This window comes from Nicotiana tomentosiformis, chromosome 6 (genome assembly GCF_000390325.3).
Source record: "Nicotiana tomentosiformis chromosome 6, ASM39032v3, whole genome shotgun sequence".
NCBI classification, from domain to species: domain Eukaryota; kingdom Viridiplantae; phylum Streptophyta; class Magnoliopsida; order Solanales; family Solanaceae; genus Nicotiana; species Nicotiana tomentosiformis.
The window spans coordinates 120,748,509-120,757,671 of NC_090817.1; the positions used below are offsets into that span (position 1 = coordinate 120,748,509).

The 9,163-nt window shown below is 37.8% G+C and overlaps 1 long non-coding RNA gene across 1 annotated transcript; it reads left to right on the forward strand.

Moving 5' to 3' along the window:
* Positions 1 to 8,012: 8,012 nt before the first annotated feature.
* Positions 8,013 to 8,726, forward strand: LOC104087199 (uncharacterized). Its single transcript, XR_011409188.1, has 2 exons — positions 8,013 to 8,119; positions 8,245 to 8,726. It is a non-coding gene; the product is annotated as an uncharacterized lncRNA (long non-coding RNA).
* Positions 8,727 to 9,163: the final 437 nt, after the last annotated feature.

The window sequence follows — 9,163 nt, forward strand, 5'->3', positions numbered from 1 at the left end:
TCTAACTTCGTTTCTTCTTTCTTTGCAGGCCGCGGCAGTTCATCGAGAAGCATGTTCTCGGTTCCGAACTGAGCTGCGTCGATACGAGGCCGACCTTCAACGGGTTACGGAGGAAAGGAACTCCCTAAAACTCCTCTTAGGGCAAATGGGAGAGGAAATAAAAGACCTCCGAGCTGAGTTGGCCAAGGCTCACCAAGATCAGACTGATATGTCCGAGCAGGTAATAATACTTTTAAAAGCCTATGGGCTCGATACCGGAACAATGGCTAATTTTTCGGTCTCACAGCTGCAGCAAAAAATTGAGATGATCGGAAAACTCCGTGAGGAAGTCGATGTAATAAAAACGGAATCTTTGAAGTGGAAAGAAGGTATGGACCGCTTTGCTGCAAAGAAAGTATCACGACCCAAACTGATGGTCCGCGACGGGCACCTGGTACCTTACTCAACCGAGTACCAATGTAACGTATCTTTCTTATTACATCATCATATACATGTGACATACGGTCTTAATAGGCCAACATCATCATTTATAAACTCAAAACATAGGCCGACAAGGCCGTACAATCTTTCACGTACACGACATATGTCTACAAGCTTCTAAGAGTACATAATTGTCATAAAGGTCGGGACAGAGCCCTGCCATACCAAACCATACACATCTAAATCATACTGACCAAACAAGCAACTCCGGAGCAAATGGAGTGCACTAATATCTTCTGCTGAGCTGATCGCTTACTTGGAGGACTCTCGACCTGTCTATCGAGACCTGCGGGCATGAAACGCAGCGTCCCCAGGCAAAAGGGACGTCAATACAAATAATGTACCGAGTATGTAAGGAATGAAAATCAGTAAATAATAGACAGGAGAGAAGCATGGAGTAAAAGACTCGACATGTATGCCTGCATAACTCTGTGAATCATTTTTTTTATAATGTCATGCATATGCGTATAAATGTCATACCATGCATAAGTATATGTGTTCATAACATCATCAAGCCTCTGAGGGCATCCCATCATATCATCTCGACCACTATGGGCAAATCATCAACGTATACCAGCTGATCAGGTGGTGGTGCGTATATAACGCCATAACCTTTTTCCATATTCCATATACATATATACGCATATATAATGCCATCTGGTCATGGGTCGATGTATATGTATAAATGCATGAAATGCATAAGAAATACGTTAATAATATTTTCTCGGAATGTCATAAAAATAATATGTCTGTCGGATAAATTTGATCAAATACGTATTTTTCTGAGACCCATGAACAGAAGATATAATAATAATAATTCACATGGGGAATCAAGAATATAGACACCCCTAATATTTCTATGAATAGAGTCATTTATGGAAATTGTGCATTTGCTAATTTCGTTCGTGTCGTATAGATCATGCCAAAAAGAAATAAGTGATAGATTTAACATACCTAAGCCGATTCTCTTGACAACCCCTTAACACACGTCAATTGCAACAACACGTAACGACAGACCGTTGTAGGAAAATAATCCGTATGATATTCTATTACGCTCAAAAGATTACCACCAAACCATATGTATGTTGCTTAACATATCTAGCTTGTTATGATAACAAGGCTAATGTTGTATCAGATCTTCAAGTCATTCAAAACCCAGTAACCATTCAACATTTAATTTCTTGTCACTTCCCTTGACGTTTAAACTATCATGGACCTTTTCTATGTACACTATATGCCGCTACAGATTATGAAAAATCTTAGATGTAAATGTCACATTTTGAAGGAAATTTGGAAAGATGATAATGGATTATTTTGGTTGAATTGTTGGAGTATTTTCCGTAAGTTGTTTTCATCCAAAATGAAGCTTAGCACTTGAAAAATGAATTCTTCAAGAATGCTAGTTGGTAGGCCCCCATTAACTTTGATGACTTAGCCCCCTTAATTTTTTCAAATGTGCCATGTTGCTCTTTGATTCAAGAGTCATTCTTTTAGCTCTTAATGGTTGCGACGTTGGGTGAATTTAAACTTATCCAAATTTTATCCACCCATTTCCTTAATTACATGGTTAATCTTCCACCAAAAATCCACAATTAACCAAATATCCACATAATTAAAAATTATCTCAAATTATTTAAAATACTACTCACTTTTAACACACTTTGTACATCTTGCCATAGGAGTAGCCCGTAGGCTTAGTAGACAAGTGAATGATTCGAACTCGAAGTAATGTAGCTCGTAGGCATAATGGCCGAGTGAGTGCTTGCTCGAACTCGAAATAGGAGTAGCCCGTAGGCTTAATAGTCGAGTGAATGATTCGAACTCGAAGTAATGTAGCCCGTAGGCGTAATGGTTGAGTGAGTGCTTGCTCGAACTCGAAATAAAAGTAGCATGTAGGCTTAGTAGTCGAGTAAATGATTCGAACTCGAAGTAATGTAGCCCGTAGATGTAATGGTCGAGTGATTGCTTGCTCGAACTCTAAATAAAAGTAGCCTGTAGGCTTAGTAGTCGAGTGAATGATTCGAACTCGAAGTAATGTAGCCCGTAGGCGTAATGGTCGAGTGAGTGCTTGCTCGAACTCGAAATAAGAGTAGCCCGTAGGCTTAGTAGTCGAGTGAATGATTCGAACTCGAAGTAATGTAGCCTGTAGGCATAATGATCGAGTGAGTGCTTGTTGGAACTCGAAATAAAAGTAGCCCATAGGCTTAATAGTCGAGTTGAGTGATTGTTTCGAACTCGAAGTAATATAGCCCGTAGGCGTAATGGTCGAGTGAGTGCTTGCTCGAACTCAAAATAAAAGTATCCTGTAGGCTTAGTAGTCGAGTGAATGATCCGAACTCGAAGTAATGTAGCCCGTAGGCATAATGGTCGAGTAAGTGCTTGCTCAGACTCGAAATAGGAGTAGCCCGTAGGCTTATTAGATAGTCCCTAAGTGAGAATGGTTGCTCGAACTCGAGTCGGGGTATCCCTTAGGCTTTGTATAATAGATCTCGAAAATAGAGGATTTTTTCTTGGATATAAGATATCGGTAAAGAAGAAATTTTTCTTTATATGTCATTATACATGTGCTCATGTTTTGTGTCAGGGCTCGGGCCAACTACATGGGCATGGCTCGTTTGACCATTTGGCCCTTACAACTTTTCCTGTCGAGACACTATCGCTATGAAATAATGAAGTAACTTCCTTTGCACCGAACTTGATAATCATCACAGATATGTTCAATGACAATGCCCCCCAGTATTCGAGGTTGATTTTAAGGAGGCCTCGGATACTGTTTAATTGTTAGCACAATCAATGGTTGCCTCGTTAAAAAACCTTGCCGCAAAACCCATATGGGACAAAAACCATGCTCAGTGGCCTAAAGGCTTCGAGTTGAATTATCCGTCCATCTTTGGTCGAACACTTGCAAGGGTTAGTTTCGAAATATGATTGAACATGGGGGGGGTCGTTCCTTAGCAGTAGTATCGTTTTAGGCGTTACGCGTTCCAATTGCTTGGTAGTTGATTGCCATTTTATCAGACCTAGCTTGTAGGATTTCCGCTATATGGCCGGTATCGATCTCTGGTCGACCTTTGGTTGGTAGTTCTTTTAGTAACGGACCTAGAAACCAACTGGTCGTCTTCGACTCTTATTTTGGATTGATATCGATTGTGCACATCGGCCCAAGTAATAGCTGGGTACTCGATCAGATTATGCTTCAACCGCCGTAAAGCCACCGAGCTTCGTTCGTTTAGACCTTGAGTGAAAGCTTGAATAGCCCAATCGTCTATGACTGGTGGCATATCCATTCGTTCCATTTGAAAACGAGATACGAACTCCCCTAGCATCTCGTTATCCTTTTGTAATACTTTGAACAGGTCCGACTTTCTGGTCTCGACGTTTATGGCCCCGACATGTGCTTTTATGAAGCAATCTGCAAGCATAGCAAAAGAATCAATAGAGTTAGATGGTAAATTATGATACCATATCATTGCCCCCTTTGACAGGGTTTCACCGAATTTTTTCAATAATACAGATTCGATCTCATCATCTTCTAGATCGTTTTCTTTAATGGCACATGTATAAGAGGTGACATATTCGTTGGTGTCGGTCGTCCCATTATACTTAGGAATTTCGAGCATGCGAAACTTCTTTGGGATTGGTTTAGGAGCTGCGCTCGGGGGGAAAGGCTTCTGTACGAATTTTTTGGAATCTAAGCCTTTCAATATCGGGGGTGCCCCCGGGATTTGATCAACCCTGGAGTTGTATGCTTCCACTTTTTTGTTGTTTTCTTTGATCTATTTTGTCAGTTCTTTGAACATCTTAACAACTCCAAGATTAGTCCCTGATTCTTGCTCGTTTGATCTTGCTACAACTGGCTCTGTTCTACGGGTGATCTCTCGGGGTGGAGTGGGATCCGGTCTGCTCGGTACCTGTATTTGACTCTGCAACTGAGCTATCGCTACCTGTTGAGCTTGCAACATTTCGAAAATCATACGCAAGCTGATTCCGTTTTTCTCAATGTTATGGGTGTCTCGAGGTGCAGATCGAGTGCCTCTATGAATGCTATTTTCAGGTTCAGAATGTAGGTTTGCCTCAATGGCCACATGCAAATTGATGTCCATTGGTACTTCGATTCGAGCTCCAATGGTGTTGACAAGTGGTCTTTCGGTACTAGGTGTCAAGTTGTTGTTCTCATCTTGAAAACCAACTTCGTTGTCAATAGGTGAGGCCATTTTATTGGTAGTTAGTCGTTGCTAATCTGAAATTCAAGATACTTTCGAAAACAAGCACAAAACGGTGTATTTTTGCAGATTCGTATCAAATAACTACTGTTATCCTTAGCCCCACGGTGGGCGCCAAACTGTTTACCCGAAAAATGGATAGAGTTAAATTTGTACGTAGTTCTAATGATATGTGATATTGCTTGATACAAATCATAGGGATAAATAGAAATATCAAATATGGATTGCAAAGAATGCAAAATAAACAAGGTTGGAAAGAAGATGATTTTTAGGACTAAGCACAGTGAATCAATTAATGAAGCTTAAAAGAATAATCCTTAAATATAGGAGAATATGGTGCTTGAATTACAATGTAAGTAAAAAACTTCCCTTTACAAAAAGGTAGCCATCCTCTTTATAGTGGAGGAACCTAATTTAGATATAATTAAAAATACATAGTGGAGAACCCATGATAAATCAATTTTTTCCTAATTTCTGCTGAGATTCTCTCCTTTAGTGTGTTTGCAATGACTCATATCTGTGAGCTCGAGCTCGATCGGACTCGGTGCTAGTCGGTATTGCTTCTAGAGCTCGATTCGGACCCGAGCTCGATAATGACTTCGAACTCGGTGTTTGACCTATACCTGAAATCTGAAGCTTGTTTGTACTATTTTCGGAACCCATCTCGATATTACGAAGTCTTTCTTCAATCCATTATGTTTCGACATCGATCAATCGTACGAAGGCCGAAATTTATTTCGACCGTATACAAGAGCAATACCAAAAGATATTTTGAAATAAAAAACTAACTTGAGAAGAATAAATAAAGAACAAACAAAAAAACTTGAAAAAAATGACGCATAAGAAGGAAAATGCAAGTGTTAAATCAGAGTAAGAATCGAATGACAAAACTCTTTACTTTATAGTTTGTACTTTGCAAACAAAGGTCTAAAGCGTAAGAATTGAATGACAACCTCGCTCAAGGGCTCGCCCAGAAAATATCTTTTAAAATATTGTTCAAAACTTAAAAACCAAGACATGATTCCTGGAAACTAGGTATTAAAAATATAGACAAAATACATAAGTACCTACATGAACAATATACCAAATTCCCGTTACATATTTTTTGACGACGAATATCATTTTTACGCACAAAAGAAGCGCGTTAAATTTGATTTTTTGCTATCAGATTATTTATTAAAATGCCACGTGTTCAAATTTTATTTAATTGGGTCACAACCCCTTCTTCTCCATCTTCATCCTCTGAACTCACTCCCCCAATTTGTGGTGTAGATAAAGGACGTGGCATTGAAAGCATCAGGAGCATATAAGCAAGGTACTCCATGTTCAACTCTGCCGCCGACGACTCTATGGAAGAACGAAAGCCAAAACGACATGTTGGACTCGACGCCGTTAGATAAATTCTGGTGCATAGTCGCACAAGAGAACAAGTAGTTCGAGTTCCAGCTCGACAGTAGGGAGGAAGGAACTGGATGCGAGGGAAAGGGATATCGAGCGGGGAAAATACGCCGGTGTCGGCGTTGCGAGTGACCGACGAGTTAAACCGGTGGTGTTCTTTGAAGAAAGCGAGCCTAAAGAGTGGGTGGGTCAGGTTGAGCCGATCGTGTTGACTTCATTGGAGAAACCTAACTAGTCACGCAATTCCGTCAACTTTTGATTGAATTTCCTCCTCCATTTGGTTTTGCATCTGTAATTTTAACTCGAATGGAAGCAAAGATTTCAAAAAGTTGTCTTATAGCTTAATGACCATATTTGATGGTAAAGAATATTTTGGAAATTTTGGTAGAATGTTCTTGGTTGTCTCCATTTTTAAAACATGCTCTATAATGGTGTTGCAAGTATGAGTTGAAGAAGATGAGGGCATATTTGTAATTTTTTATTTTATATTTTTATTTTTAAGTTTATAAACTAAAGTAAAACGCGTGAAATACACGGATGAATTTTTTGCGGACCTGATCAAAAGAGGTATGTACTAAATACACTTTAAAAAAGCTGTGTGTGTAATATTATTATCGTCCACAGAAAGTGTGTTAGGGGGATTTGGGCCATAGTTCAGGTGGCAACTCTCCAAAAATATATTATGTAATTTTGCTATAGATACAATTACTTGCACAGAAAATAGATGTGGAATACAAATTAAGTTACTCTTTCGTCTTAGAGATTGAGTTGAGATTAATGCAACTTAGCTTCCTGTTGCCGATCCTTACATTTTTGAGCTTTTCCTCAGCATAATTAATCATTTGTTTGAGCCTTTCCTCAGCAAGATTTAATCATTACTCTCCCCGGTCCACTTTAAGTAATTTTTTGATTTTTTTTTTTTTGTGGTTCATAAAATTTGATTTTTCAAATATCAAGAAAAAATTAACTTTTTTTTTCCAAAGTTGCTTTTGGAGTAAAGAGCATGTTGTATTTTCAATTAACAAATTAAAATTAATATGTTCAATTACATTGTTAATTTAATGCTAAAAAGTGAATTTCTTAATGTGTGAAAACAACCAAAAAAAATCACTTAAAGTGAACTTGAGATATTATTATTTTGAGCCTTTTCTCAGCATAAATCATTTCAAATTTAGAAAGCACCAAGAGCAGTGGAGAAAATAGCTGAAGTTGATCTTTCTAGAAAACATCGACATCTATTATACTCTATTCTTTAACTTATTGTTGCAATTAATGGCTAAGTTTAATGTATTGATTATGGAACTTTCGCACGGCCAATAAATCTGAGAAGGAGAGAGATTTGCATATGTACGTTACGTTGACAGTAAGGTCACTTGCTTTTGTTAATTGGGGAAAGTCTGCAATTGGAATATACTCTATTCTTTTAACTTATTGTTGCAATTAATGGCCAAGTTTAAGTATTGATTATGTAACTTTCGCATGGCCAATAAATATGAGAAGGAGAGAGAGATTTGCATATGTACAGTACGTTGACAACAAGGTCACTTGCTTTTGTTAATTGGGGAAAGTTTTGGTCTTCGCAATTGGATTATAGTATTTCAGGTACGCGTGACGTGTGAATGTGGCAAATGCTACGCCAGTGCAGGAGTTCTCGCCTCCTTTCGAGGCGGGGAGTTCTCGGAGGGAGAGAGCCGAGGGTCTATCGGAAACAGGTTCTCTGTCCTAGGATAGGGGTAAGGTATGCGTACAAACTACCCTCCCCATACTCCACTAGTGAGATTATACTGGGTTGTTGTTGTTGTTTTATAATTAGTTACTACTACTAGTGATTAATTTAAACAAATTACGGATAAGTATCTTAGTCTATAAATTGATCAGCTTTTCATCAAGAGCGGTAATAACACCATTAAACACTCTCTTCTACTTAATTTGTGTGAAGTGAATTACAATGGCAGGAGGAGGACGTCCAACACTCATGCTCACTTTTTTCTTGATTGCTCTCTTTGTTATCACTACTGGTTGATATCTTTATATTCTTAAATACATACATATATATTACTATCATTTTATGCTAGTATATATATACTTACGTATTATTCTAGCTAGTACAAATATTTATTAGTATGTTTATGTGATTTTGCAGTTAATCTGACGAAGATGGAAGTGATGGCATTACGAGAAATACCGCAGCAGATTGCAGTGATAAAGAGAAATATGTTTTCACTAACAGGTGCATGTACAGATCATTGCAATAAAGATAGTGATTGCAGTGAAAGTTATTACTGTCGCCAATGTGTATATGGAGTAGTCTTTGCATATGGCGTATGCCTCTGACCATCTTACTACTTCTGGTCAATTAAGGTTATTATTGGACTATCCTTGAACTTGAAATTACCCAACCATATATATATATATATATGGTTTGCTGAAAATAGCTGTTAAAACGCATGTTTGTGTGTCCTTTAAGCATTCCTTATGTTAGTTGTTTCTACTACTTGTTTTTCAACTTTGTATAATAAAAGTGACCAATCAGTTTTCTAGAAGAAAGCTACTATGATTGGTCACATTTGTGAGTTTGGCTTGTGACTGTATCTACTATGAAATGCATTAATTAGCTTGATCTAATTTTTATCCCCCCCTTCTTCATGTGTTCTTTTGGCCGCCAATATACTGATTTGGGGGTTATGCCTAAACTAAACCCTGAAGGTGACTCTCAGTTCCCAGATTCAATTTAAACTGTCAATATATATTGTGGTTTTTGTTTCTACTACCACTTGTTTTTCAACTTTGTATAATAAAAGGCTAAAAAAGTGACCAATCAGTTCTCTAGAAGAAAACTACTAGTACATCATTTGAAAAGTATAACTTGAAAAATAGAGATAATCTTTCGTCCATATATATAATATATATCTCTTACAGTAATTTCGTGGTAGTGATTTCTTAAAAAACATAAAACATGCATTTTTTTTTGAAGTCTTTCTTTTAGTTTTTCCTTTTTCGTATTCCTATGCAACAGTACAATATTTCAGGAGTGCATCATTTTCATTATCTCATTATGATGC